General features: G+C 44.1%; 1 long non-coding RNA gene across 1 annotated transcript in view; it reads right to left on the reverse strand.

Moving 5' to 3' along the window:
* The window catches only part of LOC140702559 (uncharacterized), a 29,816-nt gene extending 9,135 nt beyond the window's left edge, over positions 1-20,681 (reverse strand). The window contains exon 1 of the long non-coding RNA XR_012081763.2: positions 20,057-20,681. This is a non-coding gene — a long non-coding RNA (uncharacterized LOC140702559). The remainder of the gene's footprint in view (positions 1-20,056) is intronic.
* Between the last annotated feature and the right edge of the window lie 394 nt (positions 20,682-21,075).

Here is a 21,075-nt window from a genome sequence, read left to right on the forward strand (position 1 = left end):
GCATGCTTTTGAACGGCTAGGTTGGCAGGAGCTGGGACAAGCGACGGGGGCTCCCTCCGTTGCGTGGATTCGATCTTAGGACTGCAGGTTTTCTGACCTTGCAGCACAGAGGCTTCTGCGGTTTAACCCACAGCATCACCATGTCCCTCACTTTATACTTATAGGGGCCTACAAATAGGAGCTTTATATACATAGACATATGTGCACACATGTATACATTTAGATGATCTTCTGTGCAGCTTCAGGAAGCCTACTAGGTAGGCCTTTCAACGCAACTATGTGTATCTGCACCTTTTTCACATTTTGAATCTGGAGATGTTGTATCTATAAAAGCAACAGAGTCATAAGTAGTAGGATCCATCTGAAATATTTTCACTCCACCTTTCTCCTTAAAAAGGCCCGAGGTGAATCATCAGTAAAGATAAAAGTTAAAAGTTAAAAATGGTAAATATACAAATATTTAAAAAGAATCAAACCGATACCCCATTCAAACAGTAAAAGAAATCAATTCCAAAAACACATTCAAAACAACAAGGCACAACGATCCATTTAAAAACCAGACAGGCAGTGGTTAAGGGAAAGCTTGCCTGAAGAGAAAGGTCTTTGCCTGCTTGTGGAAGGACAGCGAAGATGGGGCCAGGCTGGCCTCCAGTGGGAGGGAGTTCCAGAGTCTGGAAGTGGCGACAGAGAAGGCTCTCTCCGGTGTCCCCACCAATCGCGCCTGTGAAGGTGATGGGACAGAGAGAAAGGCCTCCTCTCAGAGATGCAGTGAATGTTGAGAAAATAAAGAACAGCCTCTTCTTTATTTAGGATCACGATCCTGTTCATGATCTATTTTTTTCCTGGAGGTGGCTCACTCTCATGCTTTACAGTGACCGATGACGTTGTGTGTCCTGGGTGTCAAAATTGCTAGTAACAGGCCCAGATTTAGTCAGGTAAAGAAAGAAATGATTTCGAACATCTCCAGCCGGTGAGCGTACAGTCTGCCCAAGGTCACATGAAGAAATATAAGATCTGTGTGCAGTGGATGTAGGTCAATAGAATTATCCCCAGTTCTTGAGAGTCCTAATCAAATAATGTGGCCTCTCTGCTTTACTTCCTTTCGTACTCCATGTACAAAATATCCAAGTGAGTGTTAATAATTTGAAACACAATTACAGACCTGATAGAAAGCCTGCTGCACAGAGGGCTAACGATTCGGAGGATGAGGAGGATAGCCGTTGTTCCTAAACAGAGGAACAAGAAGCTGTCAAGCAGACGTCAAGAACAAAATTGGATTTTTGCCTGCCAAGCTGAATGGACTTCTTCTCTTTTCTGGTTTAGCTCTTGCAGGGAGAGGAAGAAAGCCCATTTCTGCAGGTGTGGACCGCTCGCAGGGATTGAAAAGAGTTATTATTAGGAACATTTTGGGCCATATTCAAATTTGAATTATTATCCTGGAAAAGGGGCCAAAAATATCCAGCAGCCTGCATGAACAGAGGAAAAAAAACACACTATAATTGCAAAGGTTGCATTAAATTACAGGGCAGTTATTTTCCTCCCTTTTAATTTCTCCACAAGAGATAAACGCTCCCTTGGGGCTGCAGCGTGAATGCAACACAGTGGGTAACCTGTCCCCCTCCAGATGTGGCTGGATTGTAGTTTGGATGTTAACCCGATCCAGGACGCCAGGGAAGGATGGGAGTTGTGATTAGAACGGCAGGTCTCAGAATGATGGCTGACGCTTGCCATCATCTATTTCCTGCTGATGCTCAGGCTTTGTGGTCCAGCACAAAGAGGTTTTTTTGGTATGTGTGTTGGTCGAGATGCAGACCCCTTTCTGCTGGCTCTTTGGCACACCAACGTTTTACCTGCTGGGCTAACTGAAACTCAACAGTGAGAAGAGGACCGGTGTCATATCTCATGAGCCTTCATGGTCCTCGAGCTGTGGGCAGTAGCAGCCCAACACTTTGGGGAGAGGGAAAACAGCACTGTCTCAACCATTAGGGACATGGTGGCGCTGCGGGTTAAACCAGTGGTTCTTAACCTTTTTGAAAGAAACGCCCCCTTGAGCCATTGAGGAAGTTATCATCGCCCCCCCCCTCCCCGCAGTGATGATATCTTATTTATTTATTTATTTATTTATTTATTTATTTATTTACTTACTTACTTACTTACTTACTTACTTACTTACTTACTTACTTACTTACTTACTTACTTACTTATTTATTTATTTATTTATTTATTTATTTATTTATTTAAGACACTTAAATCCAATGACCCCTGAAAACAAAATTCAATTCCAAGAAAATGAAATGCCCCCCAAAAGTAACATTTAATGATTTAGTTGCAAGCGAATTTTAAGACGCAAAAAGAAATATTAAAAGGGCATAAAAACAAACTGCAATGCAGAAACTAAAAATTTCAAGACGAAAACTCTGAGACTAAATTAAGATTGGAAGAAAATATATATTCATGCACACTGTAAAAAGGCTGCAGCCTCTTCACAGGTTTGGCTTGCTCCAGCGCCCCCCTACCGCCCCCCTTCTGCTCCAGCGCCTCCACGCCACCCCTTTTCGTTCTGACGCCCCCCTGAAAAATGAAATCACCCCCTGGGGGGCATTATCGCCCACGTTAAGAACCACTGGGTTAAACCACAGAAGCCTCTGTGCTGCAAGGTCAGAAGACCTGCAGTCGTAAGATCGAATCCACGTGACGGAGTGAGCTCCCGTCACTTGTCCTAGCTCCTGCCAACCTAGCCGTTTGAAAGCATGTAAATGTGAGTAGATAAATAGGGACCACCTCGGTGGGAAGGTAATAGCGTTCCGTGTCTAGTCGCGCTGGCCACATGACCACGGAGGATTGTCTGCGGACAAAACGCTGGCTCAATGCATTGGAAACGGAGATGAGCACCACCGCCTAGAGTCGGACACGACTGGACAGATTGTCAAGAGGAACCTTTACCTTTTACCATTTTACTCTCTGACATCACAAAAGTCCACCTTTGTGACATTGCAAATATCATCATCCAGGTCCTAAGTTTTATATATATGTTTATATAGCTATAATCACGAGCAGCCAGGGTGGACACTTCCAATGTCATTTCTCACTTTTTAGGGAATGAACGATTTAGGAGACCTCCCTCTTCAGTACTTTTTTAAAGTTAAATCATTTCTGGAGGCCTTGAAGAACAAAATTAAGATTGTTGAGCAACAGGAGCTACACTTGGAAATGTAGCTCTCAAATGAGGGATTACATGTTTTCTTTAAGTATCCTCACCTTTTTCTTCTTTGGCTTAATAGCCCCCAACCTCAGAAACGTTGATCCAAGTTCCTATAAAGATCCTCATATCTGATCAACCATTTCTCCTGACTTTTCTTCTTGCTAGCAAATGGGATTCTGGATCTTGGGGTCCTGGGAAGGGAGACCCTCCCCTCAGATCAAAGCCCTGGCGACAGATGTGCATTTTAATTTTAAAAAGTGACATCATTGCCCCCTCTTGCTATAAAATAAGCAATGTCTTCCAGGTAACATCATTATTTGCAACACACCCTTTTCAAGACCAACTCCTGGCTATACCTAGGAAGCATTTGAACATATCCAGGGGGTGGGTGGGGAATCATCACAGAGACTAAGTGCCAATAACTCTCAAAGGAGTCTTATTTCCTGGCGAAAAGTCGTGAGTTTGCAATAGGCTGGGAGGAAAAAAAACCCTTTACTATTTATCAGAGACCAGTATCACTTGAAAAATGCCATTTAATATCTCTCAGGCCTGCTGTATTTGTTGGCGTAGGGGCTGTGGAGATTAGAGAGGACACCTCCTCCTGCAAGCAAGTAAAGCGCCGAATAAAATGGAATCTCAAGAGTTTGCTTTTTCGTGGAAGCAGCAGTATTAGCAAAGTAGCCCTGAAGGATAATCCTACGGAGGTCAGACGAGACATAAGAAATTGTAAACATGTGCCTCAGACAGCAGGTGGGAGTTAAGCTGGCCTGCACTGTTGTCCCTCAGCTAACCTGCTACTCTCAGGTACCTTGAACAATGTTATCCTGAAGCCAATATTGTATGCAGGTTCAGTTACTGGCCCAGGAGGCCTTTGTACCAGAATCTGGAAGTAACTAGTTACAAATAAAAAGTTACTCATAATTGATTCCTTTATCCACTACACAAAAGGGTAGCATCATATTAGTGATGTAGTAAGGGATAAATCCACTCCTTTCAGGTTTACCTGTACAGTGGTGCCTCGCTGAACGATTACCTCATTAAACGACAAATCTGATGGTTTTTTTGCGATCGCTATTGCAATTGCAAAACGATGTTCCTATGGGGAAAATTTGCTTCACAACGATTGGTTCCCTGCTTCGGGAACCGATTCTTCACATTATGACAATCTAAAAACAGCTGATCGTTGGGTTTCAAAATGGCCACCCGCTGTGCAAAATGGCTCCCCGCTGTGTTAAGGACAGATTCCTCGCTATACAGGCACCAGAAAATGGCCGTCCACTGGAGGATCTTCGCTGCACGATGAGGTATTTCGCCCATTGGAATGCATTGAACGGTTTTCAATGCATTTCAATGGGTTTTTTTAATATCGTTTGACGACGATTTCGCTTAACAGCAATTTTAATGGAACACATTATCGTCATCAAGCAAGGCACCACTGCAACTGTTTAATTTCCTCTATACTTGGAAGGATATGGTTGTAATCCCTCATGGAGGAAGAATATCATGTGGTTGAATGTTCGGCTCTTCTTCTGTTGTCGGTGCTCATCAGTACAAAGGTGGATGGCAGGAGAGAGGCTTCCAGCAGTGAAGATTTTTTTTTTAAAAAAAGTAGTAGCTAAAATTACAGTTTTATAACTATAGGTCAAAATCCTGTTGCGTACTTCTGCCTGTGAAAGGTAAATAGTTCAGCCTCCCAGCCACACCTACAAGAGCCAGTATGCAAGACTGCAATAATTCTAACAGGTTTAATTCTAAATGTGTAGTGCAATTATTGTTTAGCAGAAATTCTTTTATAAGAACAAACAAGCATGGGGTAACGACACACAACTTTGACCCCTTCCCTTCCCCTCCCTCCCTCTTCTTTTCTTGCCAGGAAAAAAAAAGCCAAGAGGCATGTGAAAGGCAGAGCCTTGGAGAATATCTGTTGGCAGGTTGTTAGCAAAGCTGGCAAAGACAATAACATAAAGCTAATGCATCGTACACAACCCAGGCAGCACCTCACTGCTACAAAGCTCTTGCTTGCAGAGCCGTGGATAGTAAAATCCACTCAGCACTATGCGGTAGCCCCCCCCTGCCAACAGCTGGGGATCCTGCCTCAGTCGACTCCGCACATGCTGGTTTATTCTCGAGGCCCGTTGCCCCGTAAATATCCCTCACTCTGGAATCTGCACCTGCATATTAACAAGGCCGCAGCCTGGGACTTCTCTGGCATATCTGGAAAGAGTATTTGGACTCCACGACAACTCCCAATTTCTCTCTGCTTGTGAAGCAGCAGCAAGGCAGGCTTTCCGTGCCAGCTGAGAATGGAGAAGAGGATGATGGGTAAAAACTGGGCACCAAAGAAACTGCTCTAGTGTGATCAGAGGTGATTGTGGAAAGAAGCCCAAGTCATGCCTGTACGTTGGGTTTCTTTTTTAGAAGAGCCGAGAAGAACCTTCTACAGACAAGGAAACGTCTGTTGCTGCTCCCGACTCAGAATTGCTCGGGCGATTTGCCAAGGTTTCACACAGCTGAATGCAGACGCTTCGAGAACTCGGGAAGTGCTGATTTTGAGGGAATGGGAGGCCCAGAATTCCAGAGCCAAGAGAGCAAGGAGGCCAGGCAATCTATGAAATTCTGAGAGTTGTTGTTGCCTAGAAAGGGGGCGGGGAGCCGTATGTCTCAAGGGTGGCATGTTTAATTCCTCCCTCCACCATCCACTTTTCTTTTGTGTTGTGCTACAGACACTCTGCCAGAAGACAGGCGAGAGTCATCCTCTTCCCCTAGCAGTGGGGTGAACTTTTCCTGCCTTTGGGGCTAGAGCTTGATCGGATGAGGTGATCCACCCTCTTTTTTTTGCTTAGGCATCTGAGATCGGCAGCAGCGCCTTTCCCTGGGTTCACCCCGGAGAGCATGGGTGCTTACAACCTCAACAAGAACCGAATGCCAACATTTTTACAGGAGACATTTCAGAGAGGAAAACCAATAACAAAATAATGTTATTCTAATTTCCAAACAATAAAATAAAGCAACAAATAAAATGAACACGGTAATAAATCAGATAAAGCAAAAGCACAATTATTACCCTGTGTAACCCCCCACACACACACCCTTGGGACTAGTTAACATTTATATTTTTAATTATGTTTCATTCCACCCTATTTCTCTCTAAAAATACATTGATTCTTCTCCAGATGTATACCCTCTGTGTTTCTGAAAAATAAGTTTCATATATCCTTAAAATGATTACATTTCAATACTCTTTTTCTAGCCTTAGGATTGTTTGAGCAATCATGAGTTGTTTCCAATTTCTGATAAGAACCTACAAATATATATAGTTTAGAATTTATTAGTCTTATGCTTTGAGCAACAGCTTTCTGCTCCTATGCAGTTAACTAAGTTCTTAGTTACCAAAGTAGAAAAGGACAGAAGAGAGATTTCACAGTGCAAAGGGAAAGAAGGGATAGAAGAGAGAACTTAACATTAACACCATTAATAAAACCAACAAAACCCTGCTTGTGATCTAAGTTGCTAAATCAAGAACATCTGTAATTTGTATTCCAAAAGGTGTAGATACACCAGGGTGTATAGATCTTCCCAGCTGACTTGCCTTCCAGAAAGTGACTTGTTTTACATAGGCTATAAACAATCATCTGCTTCTGTATGCTTTCAGTTTACTTTTTCCATTTCTGGTGCATTTTGGAGTCTAAACCAAGGTTGAGGACCTTCTCTTCTCTTCTCCTTCATTGGGGGTGGTGGTGGTGGTGAATTTCCTTGCACGCAGTCTATCTGAAGCTGCAGGCTGGTGGTGACTAGGGCCAGAACGTGTGGTGGACAGGACAACAGCCACCTCAAACTCTGTTTGTCAAGGCCATCACCCTTCCTTCCTTCCTTCCTTCCTTCCTTCCTTCCTTCCTTCCTTCCTTCCTTCCTTCCTTCCTTCCTTCCTTCCTTCCTTCCTTCTCTATCTATCTATCTATCTATCTATCTATCTATCTATCTATCTATCTATCTATCTATCTATCTATCTATCTATCTATCTATCTATCTATCTATCTTGGAGTGGAGCGAATAATTTCAACCGAGAAAGGAAGAAAAAAATTCCCTAGTCTGGAATTGATCTTGAGATCATTGCTATTGCTATTCCATTCTATCTGTCTTTCTCTCCCTTAAGTCCTGTTTACTCTTCCATTCATGCAGATCCATACAGAAATACAAGCTGACACATGGGCCAACAGAGAGAGAGAGAGAGAGAGAGAGAGAGAGAGAGAGAGAGAAAGGGGCCAAATCAGCTCCTCATGCCTGCCTTCTACCTATCCTTCCAGGGCCATCCTACCATTAGGCAGAGGGAGACAATCACCTAGGCAACAGAGTTTGGACAGATAGAGCAAATAACAAAGATAGTTCATCATTTCAGTTTGTTGGTTTCTTATTTCCGGTGGTTCCTATTATGTTTGCTTCTGGAGTAGGCAGGAATGCATGAAGCTGCCATAAAGTGCGTTAGTCCATAGGTCCATTCAACCCAGTTTTGTTGACAATAAGGGATTGTGGGTCTCTCGGGCTTCATGCAATTTTCTCTTCTGATTTACCTTGGATGATCAGAGCTTCAATGTGACACCTTTTAGGTGTGAACCCTGTACATCAGTGGTCTCCAACCTTGGGCCTCCAGATGTTCTTGGACTTCAACTCCCAGAAATCCTGGCCAGCAGAGATAGTGGTGAAGGCTTCTGGGAGTTGTAGTCCAAGAACATCTGGAGGATCAAGGTTGGGGACCACTGCTGTACATGGTACCATAGCCTTTTTCTCTGGATTCTCTATGCAAAGTTAGAGCAGGTTTCCTTAAGGTGACAGCCTCTGGACATCTTGGTCTCCACTGCATCAACTCCAGACTGTGGCTGGAGACTGTGGAATTTGTAGTTTAACCCATCCAGAAGCTGCTAAGCTTCAGGAAAGCCATTGAAAAGAGCCACCTTTATCAACGTCAATTTACAAATTCATACATACTAAGAATTCTCTTACATAAGGCCCATTGAAATGAAGTGATTTCCAGCAGATCCCTCTACACGGTATAAAGAGAAGTCATTTCCAGCAACTCATGGCTCACAAAAGGAGCCGGAGTGCCAGCATGATCACGAACGGCAGCAATCATACTTCCCATGTGCTGGCTGGAATCAGGATAAATCTTGACTATATTTGCATAACTTACCTTTGCTACGGAATCAAGATAAACACAGCCAGTTGTTCTCAGAGATTCAGCTGCTGGGGGGTGTGCTATCAGTCTGCAAAGGAGTTTCAGAAGCCGGGTGCCTCTGAAACCCACATCAGTTTCCATGATTGGGTGCTGCAAGATTTACATCCTTCTGCACAGCAGAAAGCCTTTTCCACCCAGCAGCTTTGTATTTATTTTAAATTGAGTAGGGGCAGTCGAACTCATAAATGAGGTTTACAATAACATGCATCTGAAAATAGCTGTTCTATATGAACTCTTGCCAGTGGCTTCCTTTAAGGAAGGGTTGCCTTAAGTCGAAGGTTGACTTGACAGCAAGTAATAATAACAACGGAAATATTAACAGATTATTGTAATGCGCTTTATGTGGGACTGTCTCTGGATAGTGTCCAGAAACTTCAATGGGTCCAAAACCCAGTGGCCAGATAGCTAACGGGGCCTGGTCACAGGGATCCCATAATCCCCATTACAGCAGCCCCACTGGCTGCCAGTCCATTTCCAGGCACAAATCAGAGTGCTGATTCTAACCTATAAAGCCCTAAACAGTTTGGGTCCAAGCTTTCTCAAGGACTGCATCTTCCTCTATGAGCCTGCTTCAGTGTTAAGATCATGCGGAGAGACCTTTTCCCTGGTCCCACCACCTTCACAGGTGCATATGTCTGGGGACTCAGGAGAGGGCCTTCTCTGTCGCTGCTCCCAGACTCTGGAACTCCCTCCCACTGGAAGCCAGCCTGGCCCCATCTTTGCTGTCTTTATGAAAGTAGGCAAAGACTGTTTTCTTCACACCAGTTTTGCCTCAGTGTTTGGCTGGCTCAGTGGGGTTTAGGTCTCTAGCTGTGGAGCTCAAGGTTGGGAGTTCAATTCCCCCACTGGGCCTCCTGGGAGTAGAGCCAGCCTGTGCAGCCTAGGGCAAGGTGCACTCAAGATGCTCCCAGAAGAAGGGAATGGAAACCCACTTCTGAGTACTCTCTGCCTGGAAAACCTGAAAAGGGTCACCAAAAGTCAGAACTGACTTGACGGCACAATATTATTTTGCTGGTTGGATAGCTCAGTGATTTAGTTGTCTGACTGTGGAGATTGGGAGTCCAGTTCCTTACCATGCCTTCTGGGAGAAAAGCTAGCCTAGGTAGCCTTCGTGACAAACCTCGACAGCATCTTAAAAAACAGAGACATCACTTTGCCGACAAAGATCCGAATAGTCAAAGCTATGGTTTTTCCCATAGTGTGGAAGTGAGAGTTGGACCATAAAGAAGGCTGACTGCCGAAGAATGGATGCTTTTGAATTGTGGTGCTGGAGGAGACTCTTGAGAGTTCCTTGGACTGCAAGGAGAACAGACCTATCCGTTCTGAAGGAAATCAACCCTGAGTGCTCACTGGAAGGACAGATCCTGAAGCTGAGGCTCCAATACTTTGGCCATCTCAAGAAGAATCCTTGGAAAAGACCCTGATGTTGGGAAAATGTGAAGGCAAGATGAGAAGGGGACGACAGAGGATGAGATGGTTGGACAGTGTCATCGAAGCTACCAACATGACTTTGACCCAACTCCGGGAGGCAGTGGAAGACAGGAGGGCCTGGTGTGCTCTGGTCCATGGGGTCACGAAGAGTTGGACACGACTTAATGACTAAATAGCAACAAGGTAGCCCGGGGCAAGCTTTACAGTCCCAGGGATATGTCAAGGAAAAGGGAATAGTAAACTATCTTTGATTAAGCTCTACCTGGCACCCCAAAAAAGCTCACCAAAATTCAGAATTGACTTGATGGCACATTGTTGTTGTTGTTACAAAATACAGGTAAAAACAAATTAAAATGTTAAAATAACTAGGCTATATTATACCACTACTGGGTTACTTCGATAATCTTATCTCAGCCATTTGCTAGATCTTCTCTTGTGCCGAAGTGTTCTTGTTCAATAGCAGAGAAACATCTTGAAGAATTTCAAGAAACGTCTCATAAGTTGCTTTCCTGTCATTTTTATTGCCACTGCGTGATGTGTTTTTTTTTAAAGGCAGAATTAAGAGCACCACTATGAAAGAAATATTATAACGGGGTGCTTCACCAGACCCAGTGAATTTGGGGGGGGGCGGGCGAGAAAGATAGCAAAAACACTTCTTTCTGCACATTAAACAAGAATAGAAGCACAGCCGGCAAAATAAGATTTAGACAAAAAAGCCATAACCAATCACATTTTGAAACTGGCGCAAAGTCATGCTCCATTTTTATCACAGGCGCAGAAACCGTTTTAAAGGCAGCTGTGAGGAAATAAATTATTGCTCTTGGTGAAAATGGCACCGTGACAAAGCTTAGTGAGGGGATGGGAACAGCCAAGGGAGAGCAGGGTACGTATACTTAGGCACGTGCTCTGAGGGAAAACAGGGAAACTGATAGAGGAAATCCCGTATTTCAGCTCATTCAGAAATGGCGCGGAGAAAACAAGGGCCACAAAGCGTGGTGCTGTTGTGTGTTTGTTTGTGTGTTTATTCCCTGCCTTTCTCCTTAAAAGGACCCAAGGCATGCTGACAACAATTAGAAGACCATATTTAAAAGTTAGAATAACCGTGGGTATACAAATATTTTCAAAGTATTAAAGAAGTTGGATTTAAAATGGTCAGTCAAATCATCACTAAAAACACACTTAAAAACAATGGCACACAATCATCTGTTTGAAACAAGCAAGCAAGCAAACCACCCTCTCAGGCAGACGGTCCCTGAGGGAAAGCTTGCCTGAAGAGAAAGGTCTTTGCTTGCCTGTCAAAGGACAGCAAAGATGAGGCCAGGCTGGCGTCCAGTGGGAGGGAGTTCCAGAGTCTGGGGGGCAGCAGCAGAGAAGGCCCTGTCCTGTGTCCCCACCAGACACACCTGTGAAGGTGGTGGGATGGAGAGAAAGGCCTCACCTAATTATCTTAATCTCCACACAGGCCCATGTGGCCAGCACAACTAGACACGGAACACTGTTACCTTCCCATCGTGGTGGTCCCTATTTATCTACTCGCATTTTTACATGCTTTCGAACGGCTAGGTTGGCAGGAGCTGGGACGAGTGACGGGGAGCTCCCTCTGTCACGTGGATTCGATCTCACGACTGCTTGGTCTTCTGACCTTGCAGCACAGAGGCTTCTGCCGTTTAACCCACAGCGCCACCACATCCCTACCACTGATCCATATCTGGGCACAATTCAAAGTGCTGGTTTTAACTTATAAAGCCCTAAATCATCATCACCTTAGAACTGCAGAGCTGGAAAGGACCCTGTGGATCATCGTGTCCAGCCCATCAAGGAAGTACAGTGGGGAATTGAACTCCCAACCTCTCCTCCACAGCTGGAGAGATAAACTACTGAGCTATCCAACATTTCTACCTTGGATCCAAGCTATCTAAAAGGCTGCATCTAAGTGTAAGAAGGGGGGATTCCATGAGGATTGGAATGAAGGTAAGAAGAAGCCTTTAGGTGATGATGAGCCATCCCAAGAAAGTCATCTGGAAGTTGAGTCATGGTAAGTGGACTGAAGAAGCTACTTGGATGAGTAGTGAGACATTTCAACCTAGTAAGAAAGAAGTCCAGCTGCCACAACTCAACTTCCAGATAACCTCACCTGGATGACTGAGAATCTTCACAGATACATCTTGAGAAAGCATATAAAAACATAACATAAGAAGAGTCCTGCCGGATCAGGTCAAGGGCTTATCTAGTCCAGCTTCGTGCATCTCATTGTGGCCCCACCAGATGCTTCTGGGAGCAGATGAGACAACTAGATAACCTGTCTCCTGATCCCCCTCCCCTGCAACTGGCATTTCGAGGTACCTTCCTTTTGAGCCTGGAGATTGTACATCCCCATCATGGCAAGAGGAGAAGGGGATGACAGAGGACGAGATGGATGGAGAGTGTCATTGAAGCAACCAACATGAATTTGACCCAACTCCGGGAGGCAGTGGAAGACAGGAGGGCCTGGCATGCTCTGGTCCATGGGGTCACGAAGAGTCGGACACGACTAAACGACAACTATCTCCAGTTATGGCAGTGGAAGATAGGAGGGCCTGGCGTGCTCTGGTCCATGGGGTCACGAAGAGTCGGACATGACTAAACAACAATGACGATCATGGCTTGTGACCTGCAATGGATCAGTGCTTCTTGTTCTTGAGTCCCCAGATGTTCTTGGCCTACAACTCCCAAAAATCCTGGTCAGCACAGCTAGTGGTGAAGGCTTCTGGGAGTTTTAGTCCCAGAACATCTGAGAACCCAAGGTTGAGAACCACTGATTTAGATTAAATGAGGGGTATCATCCCTAGGGACGTGGTAGCGCTGTGGGTTAAACTGCAGAAGCCTGTGTTGCAGGTTCAGAAGACCAGCAGTCGTAAGATCGAATCCACGCGACGGAGTTAGCGCCCGTCGCTTGTCCCAGCTCCCGCCAACCTAGCGGTTCGAAAGCATGCAAATGCAAGTAGATAAATAGGGATCACCTCAGTAGGTAGGTAACAGCGTTCCATGTCTAAGTTGCACTGGCCATGTGACCACGGAAGATTGTCTTCGGACAAAAACGCTGGCTCTATGGCTTGGAAACGGGGATGAGCACCGCCCCCTAAAGTCGAACACGACTGGACAAAAAATTGTCAAGGGGAACCTTTACCTTTACCTATCATCCCTAGGAGAAGGTGTAAGCAATACTGCAGCAGAAGAATTTGAAGGTGTCATCAGTTTATTTTTTTTTAAGAGGGGAAAAAAAGACCGGAGCAATTAATTCAGAATAAATGAGCTTCAGAAGGAAGCTCTAAGAGAAACATGTGACTGACAAATCTCTCCTCGTTTCTATAGGAATCAAAGACCACAGACTTTTTTCTCTGTGATTAAGCCCAATAATTAAGCGCATTTGAAGTGGGAACCACAGATCCCCTTTAAATGGGTTAATGACACAAGGACCCAGTCAAAATTGCTGTGTTGATTTTATGTTAATGGGTATTTGACTATGAGCTGAACTATTAGCCAAAGATAAGTGGAACTAATGCGCCGGTATTAGAGGAGAAATATAATTGAAAGGAGCTCGTGCGAAATGGACGCATGCACTCTCTCCCACCTCTCAGCAAAGGCAAACTGGGCAGGGTGAGCAAACAGAGGAGGCAGGAGTTGAAACATAGGGGGCAGAGGAAGGGATTAAAAAAGGAACCCTTCAACCCAGGGTGAGAGGCAAGAAGAGTAGGTGGAAGGGATTTGACAGGGTTTTAACTATGATCTCTCAGAGTTTTTTTTTTCAACTTGGTTGAGAAGGATGATGAGACACGTCAGATGTTGCATCATACTGAGTCAGGTTGTGATGAGACAGAGAAATAGCTGGCATCTTGAACTATTTGTGGCCTGGCCGGGTGTGGTCTATTGGCCGTCCGTCACACAACGCACAGGAGATCATGAGACAGACAGACCCTGCTCTGTGCGCAAGCTGGCAATTTTTTGATCCAGCAGTAGGTCTGCTCATCTTTCAGTCTGGACAGAGGGATTTCCGTAAAGGCTGCGGGGTTTTGTGAAAGGAGGTTGCACCCAGAGAGATGACCCTTTCCAGAGCAATTAGATATGATGCTTTCTTGCAATGTGATCATGCTCTTGGACACTCAGTCCATTTAGCCCACAATTGTTTCATGGTTGTTGCTGTTGCTTCAATGTGTATATCATGGTCCATAGTACTTGGAGCGCTCTCTGCGTGGTTCACAACCTCATTATGCAAAGAAGAACTGACCAACTTCCAGGACGTGACCGGAGAGGAACAGAGCACAAAGACATAACATGGCTTGTATTAGCGCATACAAGGAGGCAAATAAATGGACTTCAGTTCTTTACTATTACCATTAGCAGCAACAAGAATAAATAACTTGATCTAATCTCTGTGTGACACCCAACTAGTTGCATTGAATTCACTGTTGAATGGTGTCATATTTGGGATTCTAGATGACAGAATCCAGAAGTAAAGGAGAAACGGTGCTCATAAGGAATTGAAGGGAGTGGGTGAGAGTTCAGCTTTTCACTGGATCATTAGCTCTAAAGTTAGAACCGTACAAAAATTATCTTTCTCGGTGCCCTTTGCATGCCCTCTCTTTGGTCTGGACAGGGTGAGTCATTAAACAGGCTGTTAATTTTTGACTCCCACTGCGTCAAAAATTCACAGATGTTTTCGGAAAAAGGCAATGACTAAGAACCTTTATGGCTGTGATTGTTACATCACATGCTCCGTTGCTCTTTCAAGCGGAAAGAGGAACTTGGGAGAATGATTTTTTTTTTCCAAATGCCACTGGCAGAAGGATCGTCTATGAAACCTCCACCAATTAGGGTCCCGAGGAAACGCCAGATTCCTACCTGTCTCACTCTAGCTGTGTATCTTAACCACAAAACCAGGTTTTTCAGTCCTCTTGGTTCATCTACAGCAGCTTTCTTTTTAAAGGAAGACCAAAGCCTGCATATGCAACTATTGCTCAAATATTGAAATCTGTTCCTTAATGAGCTAGACGGAAGCTCCACAAAATTTGTATTGTCTTCATTACGGTCATTGACCAGCGTAGTTCCATAAAATGAAATCTTAAAAAAAAAACTACGAAAACTTTTTAAAGCAACCATGAGTACCAGGCTTTCGTAACAGAAAAAAAAAAAGAACTTTTAATACTTCCCGGTCTCCGGTCTCTTACAAAGCATGTGAGAGAAAGCCAGCTTGCCAGTTCTGACCTTGAAACACAGTTACACTGTTGAGTATTAAATTACTGAAATGTGTACCATTTCAGTTTATCGCCAAGACTTGCGGTGATAAGATTAGATAATCGTGTAACTTAATTTCCAAAAAAATAAAAAAGCTTTGCGCCACCACTTTTTATGTTTGTTTGTTTGTCCTCCTGATCGGTGGTGCCTCTGGAGAGTGATGGAAATGTTGATAAATGCATTATCGGTATTTTTCTTTCCTGGAGGCATTTGAGGGGAAGGATATTCTGTTATGGATGATCATTTTAATCGCCTTTGGAGTGTCGTGCAGAATAATATATGACCTGCCTTGAAAATATGAATGCAGATGGATTGGAGAGCCCAATCCACTAGGGTACTGTTCCAAGTACACTCCACTGAAAGAAATGATATGAAATCAATCAGTCAATCAATCGATCAATCAATCAAGAGATGGCTATGCTGTTCAAATAGGGATGGATGAATCTGTCAGATCCAAATCATAAAAGACACTGGCTTCAGAATTAGTTAATGATAATATTTTGCGGACCTGCGCTTTCTTCTTACCATAAGGGATTGTCTTTTCTCTTCTCTTTCTTCTATTTGCTTCTTGACGTCATCCATCTGCAGCTATTTGGCGGATGGCATTTAGCGCCGTGGCATTAACCCTACGCAAGACTCTTCCCACCAATTCCATTTGTATTTTTACAGCCCAGCTGAAAAGTCACCTATTTCAGCAAGCCCTCTGCACGTAGTCAAACTTAACATCTGTTCGTGGCAAACACAATAAACGGATGCAGTGGATTGTTGATGTCGCATCTTTTTTTTTTGCCTGTGCACGGTGCTTTGAATACTTCTGACCAAAGCAGTTTGTGGATATTTCGAAATAAAATCAAATCGGGTTCAGCACTTTGTCCACTCAAATAGAAACACAGGCTTTCATTAAATTATAATTGAAATGAAGCATGTACTTTATTAATAAATGATCATATCCCACATTGGGGAAGAACTTTATTCAGTGTACATTTTTAAGTTAGCTGATCTAAGTTCTTCTTCCTGCCTTGAATATGATTTAATCTTTGATCAATCTCCTTTTTTGGGGTGTCACAGTAACTGTGCTCCAAGGAAAGACACAGTAACTGTGATATGCTACAGGATCACGGTAACTGCAGGGTATCACACAGTATCACAGTGGTAAGATATTTCACCAAAATGCAGATCCCGAAATTCCTCAGGGTGGAGACATGGCAGCTAATGGGGTATTAAACTGCCTTAACTGTGTTTTAGAAGTAATCACAGTTGTGTTTCAGATGGTGGACGTCTTCAGATTTTGTGACATAGTTCTTTACACAAACATTGCATGACGAGAACTGCTGGATACATAGCTCAGTGGTTTAGGTCTCTGGCTGTAAAGCCAGAGGTCAGGAGTTCAATCCCCGACAGCATCTCCTTGACAGAGGCTGGACTTGATGATCTATAGCAGTGGTCCCCAACCTTGGGCCTCCAGATGTTCTTGGACTACAACTCCCAGAAGCCTTCAGCACCACCTATGCTAGCCAGGATTTCTGGGAGTTGAAGTCCAAGAACATCTGGAGGCCCAAGGTTGGGGACCACTGATCTATAGGGTCCCTTCCAGCTTTGCAGTTTGATCATGATATGTGGAATGTGCTTATATTAGAGAAAGTTTTGTGCAAAAGTATGTACGATAGAGAGAATTTGCTTTGTGCAATTAAACATGGTCTATTAATCATGGACGGGTACAAAATGGTATGAAGCTGACACAGTTGAGACAGACACTTAGGCCTAGCTTAACAGAGTCCCATGGAATTTCCATTTCATCGATTTCAGATGGCTTCTGAATTAACTAGGACATTTGTCCAGTTGCCAGGAGTGACAAAACAGCTGCCCCACAGCCTTGTCTGCTACCCCTGGTACAAACTGCACTTTGCCGAAGAAATACGTGTTGCCTCACAGTATCAGGTGGCTATAGAACTATGCCTCCAGAGGACACATGACACCATATATAGTTCAGCCATGAGAAAATGTTTTCCATTACGACCCTCTTACTACACCGCCCAACAATGCACGGATGGTCTTTAGCAGATGGCCGGGGTAGCAATGGATATAAAACTAATCCAGCACACCAATGGACAATAAATCAGGATTACTCATTACACTGTGCAGGGAACAGTCATCCTCTCTGTTTGCTCTAGCCCAGAAAAAGAAATCTGAAAGAAAAGCTAGAATCATAATATTTTTCAAAATTTATCAGAACGTTGTGTTTTACTGACGTTTCCAGATGCGATAATAAAAGTGCTAACGGTGGGTGAGAATTTAATTTCATTCGTTCCTGTTTAAATATAAGAACTGCGCAAAGCTAACATTTTTTTGCCATACATTTGACCTTAAATACTGCATGTATGCATGCATGTATGCATGTATGCATGTATGCATGTAAAAAAAATCAGTGTCACAGACAGTGAAACAGTTGCACATCCCATCTACAACTGAAATGAACAGAATGGCATGTTTTAAAAATAAATCTAAAAGGAAGAAAATTATGTCTCAATTGTTCAGTGTCACTATGTCATTCATCGATTTAATGCTAACCCCAGGTCTTTGTGACACCCAACTAGTTGCATTGAATTTGCCATTGAATGGTGTCATATTCAGGATTCTAGATGATAGAACAACCCAGGTCTCTCTCTCTCTCTCTCGGTATAAGAGCTTCATGGAGCAGTGGCTAAACTGCAGTACTGCAGCCAAGACTCTTCTCATGACTTCTGATAGCTGGCTCGAGAGTGACCCAGCCTTCTATCCTTCTGAGGTCAGCAAATTGGGTACCCAGCTAGTGCACAATGTGTAGCCTGCAGAATTAAATTTGCAGCTCAATCAGAGTGTGCTTTAAGCAACATGGGGCAGTATAGAAGCAGCACGCTCTGCTCGGTGTGTGCGCAGAGGACCTGTCCTACTGGCTCAGCTAAATCTCCGGCCGATTCTCATCCCTCTACCTGTGACTTCCTTTAATTAGCTTCCTTCCTTCCCTCCCCAATCAATTTCTGCATTACATCATTTGATCTTGCTCCTTGGCCAGTTGGCACTTCCCGATCTGAAGCTCCTTACTAGACTCCTTTGGCAGAGTTCCTCACAAAAGCTCCAGGCCCAACAAGACTTGATCGTGTCGGTTGACATTTCCCTGCACCACGTCAGCTCCATCAGGCCTGCCAGAGTTTTTCTAGGTCTTCGGTTTCAAGTGCTACATCCTAATTGAGACGATATTTAACTTCACTGGCAAAAGAAGCTAGATTCTCTCCCCATTGCTCTATTCTCTCCTACTTCCTTCTCCTCCAAGACTGTTGGGAGGAAAAGACCATTGGGAGACAGTGGCACCAAGGAAAGGCCAGGAATGAGATCAACACACATTCTTTTCAATACGAATACCCACTGGGGCCCTCTGACCATCCACATTATCAGCAGCTCATCAAATTGCCATTGGAAGCTTCCACACAAGTAAAAATACTGCATACAGTACCCGCCAAAATTTTTACCCACCCACTGTCCATCCAAAGCCAAGAAGACAGATGAAGTCAGTTTCTATGGAAGGAGAAGTTTAAAGTTTCTTCTTAAAAGTAATTAGTTACCCTTTCTGTTCCAAGTTGCTTCTTGAAATAACTAGTTACAGTTTCAGTTCCAAGTTGCTGCTGTAGTTGCATTTCAAAAGTAACTAGGTCCCATTTTTGAAAAGTAACTGAAATGGCTACTCTGTAGGTTCTTTACCCCAAAATCTGGCTGCTACAGGAGAGCATAAGATAACATGAACCTGCTCTTGACATTCCACCTCCAGTATTTAGACTACACCTCTGGAATATTCAAAAGTACCTAATGTACAGTATGATGCAAGGTAGCCTGAACAAAGGGGAAAAGATTCCTTGGTTCACACTTACGTCTCTCTCCGTTGAGAGTTTGCTGTGGGTTTGGCACAGGTGGATCAGGGTTTTGTGTCACTATGGAGACAGGATCTAATGAAGTCAATTTCTATGGAAGGAGAAGTTTAACGTTTCTTCTTAAAAGTAATTAGTTACCCTTTCAAGTTGCTTCTTGAAATAACTAGTTATAGTTTCAGTTCCAAGTTCCACCTCCAGTAGGTGCCTCATAGGCCCCTTCCAATGGAATCATTCCATGATTCTGTGATTGTATAGCCATACAGAAACGGGTACCTTTTTCTTGGTGCCCTTTTTCTAGGTTGTTGAAATGGTAGATTCTTTGGTCCAAACCAGCACCCCTCTTATGAATAGCAGGATAAAATGGCGGGGTGGTAATGACTGCCTCAGTCTTGATTTGAACGTACTGATCTCGTGCTGTATTCCTTGTTGTTTATGGTATCCCACTTTCAAATTTTCTTGACCAATGTCTCATTCGGCAAATATATGTGTGTGAACCTCCAACTGCTGAAGCCACCATGATGACCTGAAAAGGTATCAGCTTCTGTATGGCTATACAATCACAGAATCATGGAATGATTCCATTGGAAGGGGCCCTGTGAGGCCATCAAGTCCAACCCCTTGCTGAAGCCAGGAATTGAAATCAAAAGATGGCTGTCCAATTTTCTCTTGAATGCCTCCAGCGTTGGAGCGCTCACCATCCCCTGAGGTCATTGGTTCCACTGTTGTACTCCTCTAACAGTTAAGATGGTTTTCCTGATATGCAACCTAAATTTGGCTTCTTGCAGCTTGAGTCCGCTATTATGTGTCCTGCATCCTGGGTGATGTTGAACAACGTTCCACTTGCTGGAGACTTACCTCTGAAAGGGTCAGGATCTGAGCCCAGTATTAGGCAGACCCTAAGGCTATCCCTGTTAGTAGCGGCATACACCTAGGTTAAGATTAGATCCTGTCTCCATAGTGACATGAAACTCTGATCCACCTGTGCCAGGCCCACGGTGACGAATCTGATACACAGCCTACCTTTTGTTGTTTAGTCGGTAAGTTGTGTCCAACTCTTCACGACCCCATGGACCAGGGTATGCCAGGCCCTCCGGTCTTCCACTGCCTCACAGAGTTGAGTCAAATTCCTGTTGGTAGCTTCGATGACACTGTCCAACCATCTCGTCCTCTGTCATCCCCTTCTCCTCTTGCCTTCACACTTTCCCAACATCAGGGTCTTTTCCAGGGAGTCTTCTCTTCTCAGATGGCCAAAGTATTGGAGCCTCAGCTTCAGGATCTGTCCTTCCAGTGAGCACTCAGGGTTGGTTTCCTTCAAAATGGGTAGGTTTGTTCTCCTTGCAGTCCAGGGGACTTTCAAGAGTCTCCTCCAGCACCACAATTCAAAAGCATCAATTCTTCGGTGGTCAGCCCTCTTTATGGTCCAGCTCTCACCGTGAAGGCTTCTGGGAATTACAGTCCAAGAACACCTTTCTTATCCAAGGTTGGGAACCACAGCCTACCCATCCGTCCACATTGCTTGCTTACTGGCGGTACTTCTTCCTCCTTTTTTCAGAGACAACGTCTAATTAAATACTACTTGGCTCTAATAAACAGAGACAGTGTTCTTACAGCCCAGCAGAAATAGGTTTGCGGGGGGGCGGGGATTGATTGTTGCTTCTGGTATCACGTAGGCATGCAGAAGAATGAGAAACCTAATTAGCGTCACCTGAGACGAAAGACTCTGTAATCATGACTGCAATCTCTGAACAATTAATCATCCACCTCTGATAGGTCACCGAGCTCATTTTTCAATTTCTTCTCTAACTAACATCTATTCCGAGTGGAGAGAGGTTTAGTGGAGCAAAACAAGGCAGTATGATTACAGAGAGAGAGGGGAAGATGGAGACAGAGAGAAAAGGGGAGAGAGTTCTCCAAAATGCAGCCAAGTGGTTAATCAGGGCGAAATTGGCACTGGAGGTAAGGCTGTTGAAACGTTTCCATTCTATCCACTCTAGAAATCTCTCCCTAACTTTATTAAATTTAGATGTGGCATTGGCCAC

This window comes from Pogona vitticeps, chromosome 13 (genome assembly GCF_051106095.1).
Source record: "Pogona vitticeps strain Pit_001003342236 chromosome 13, PviZW2.1, whole genome shotgun sequence".
NCBI lineage: Eukaryota > Metazoa > Chordata > Lepidosauria > Squamata > Agamidae > Pogona > Pogona vitticeps.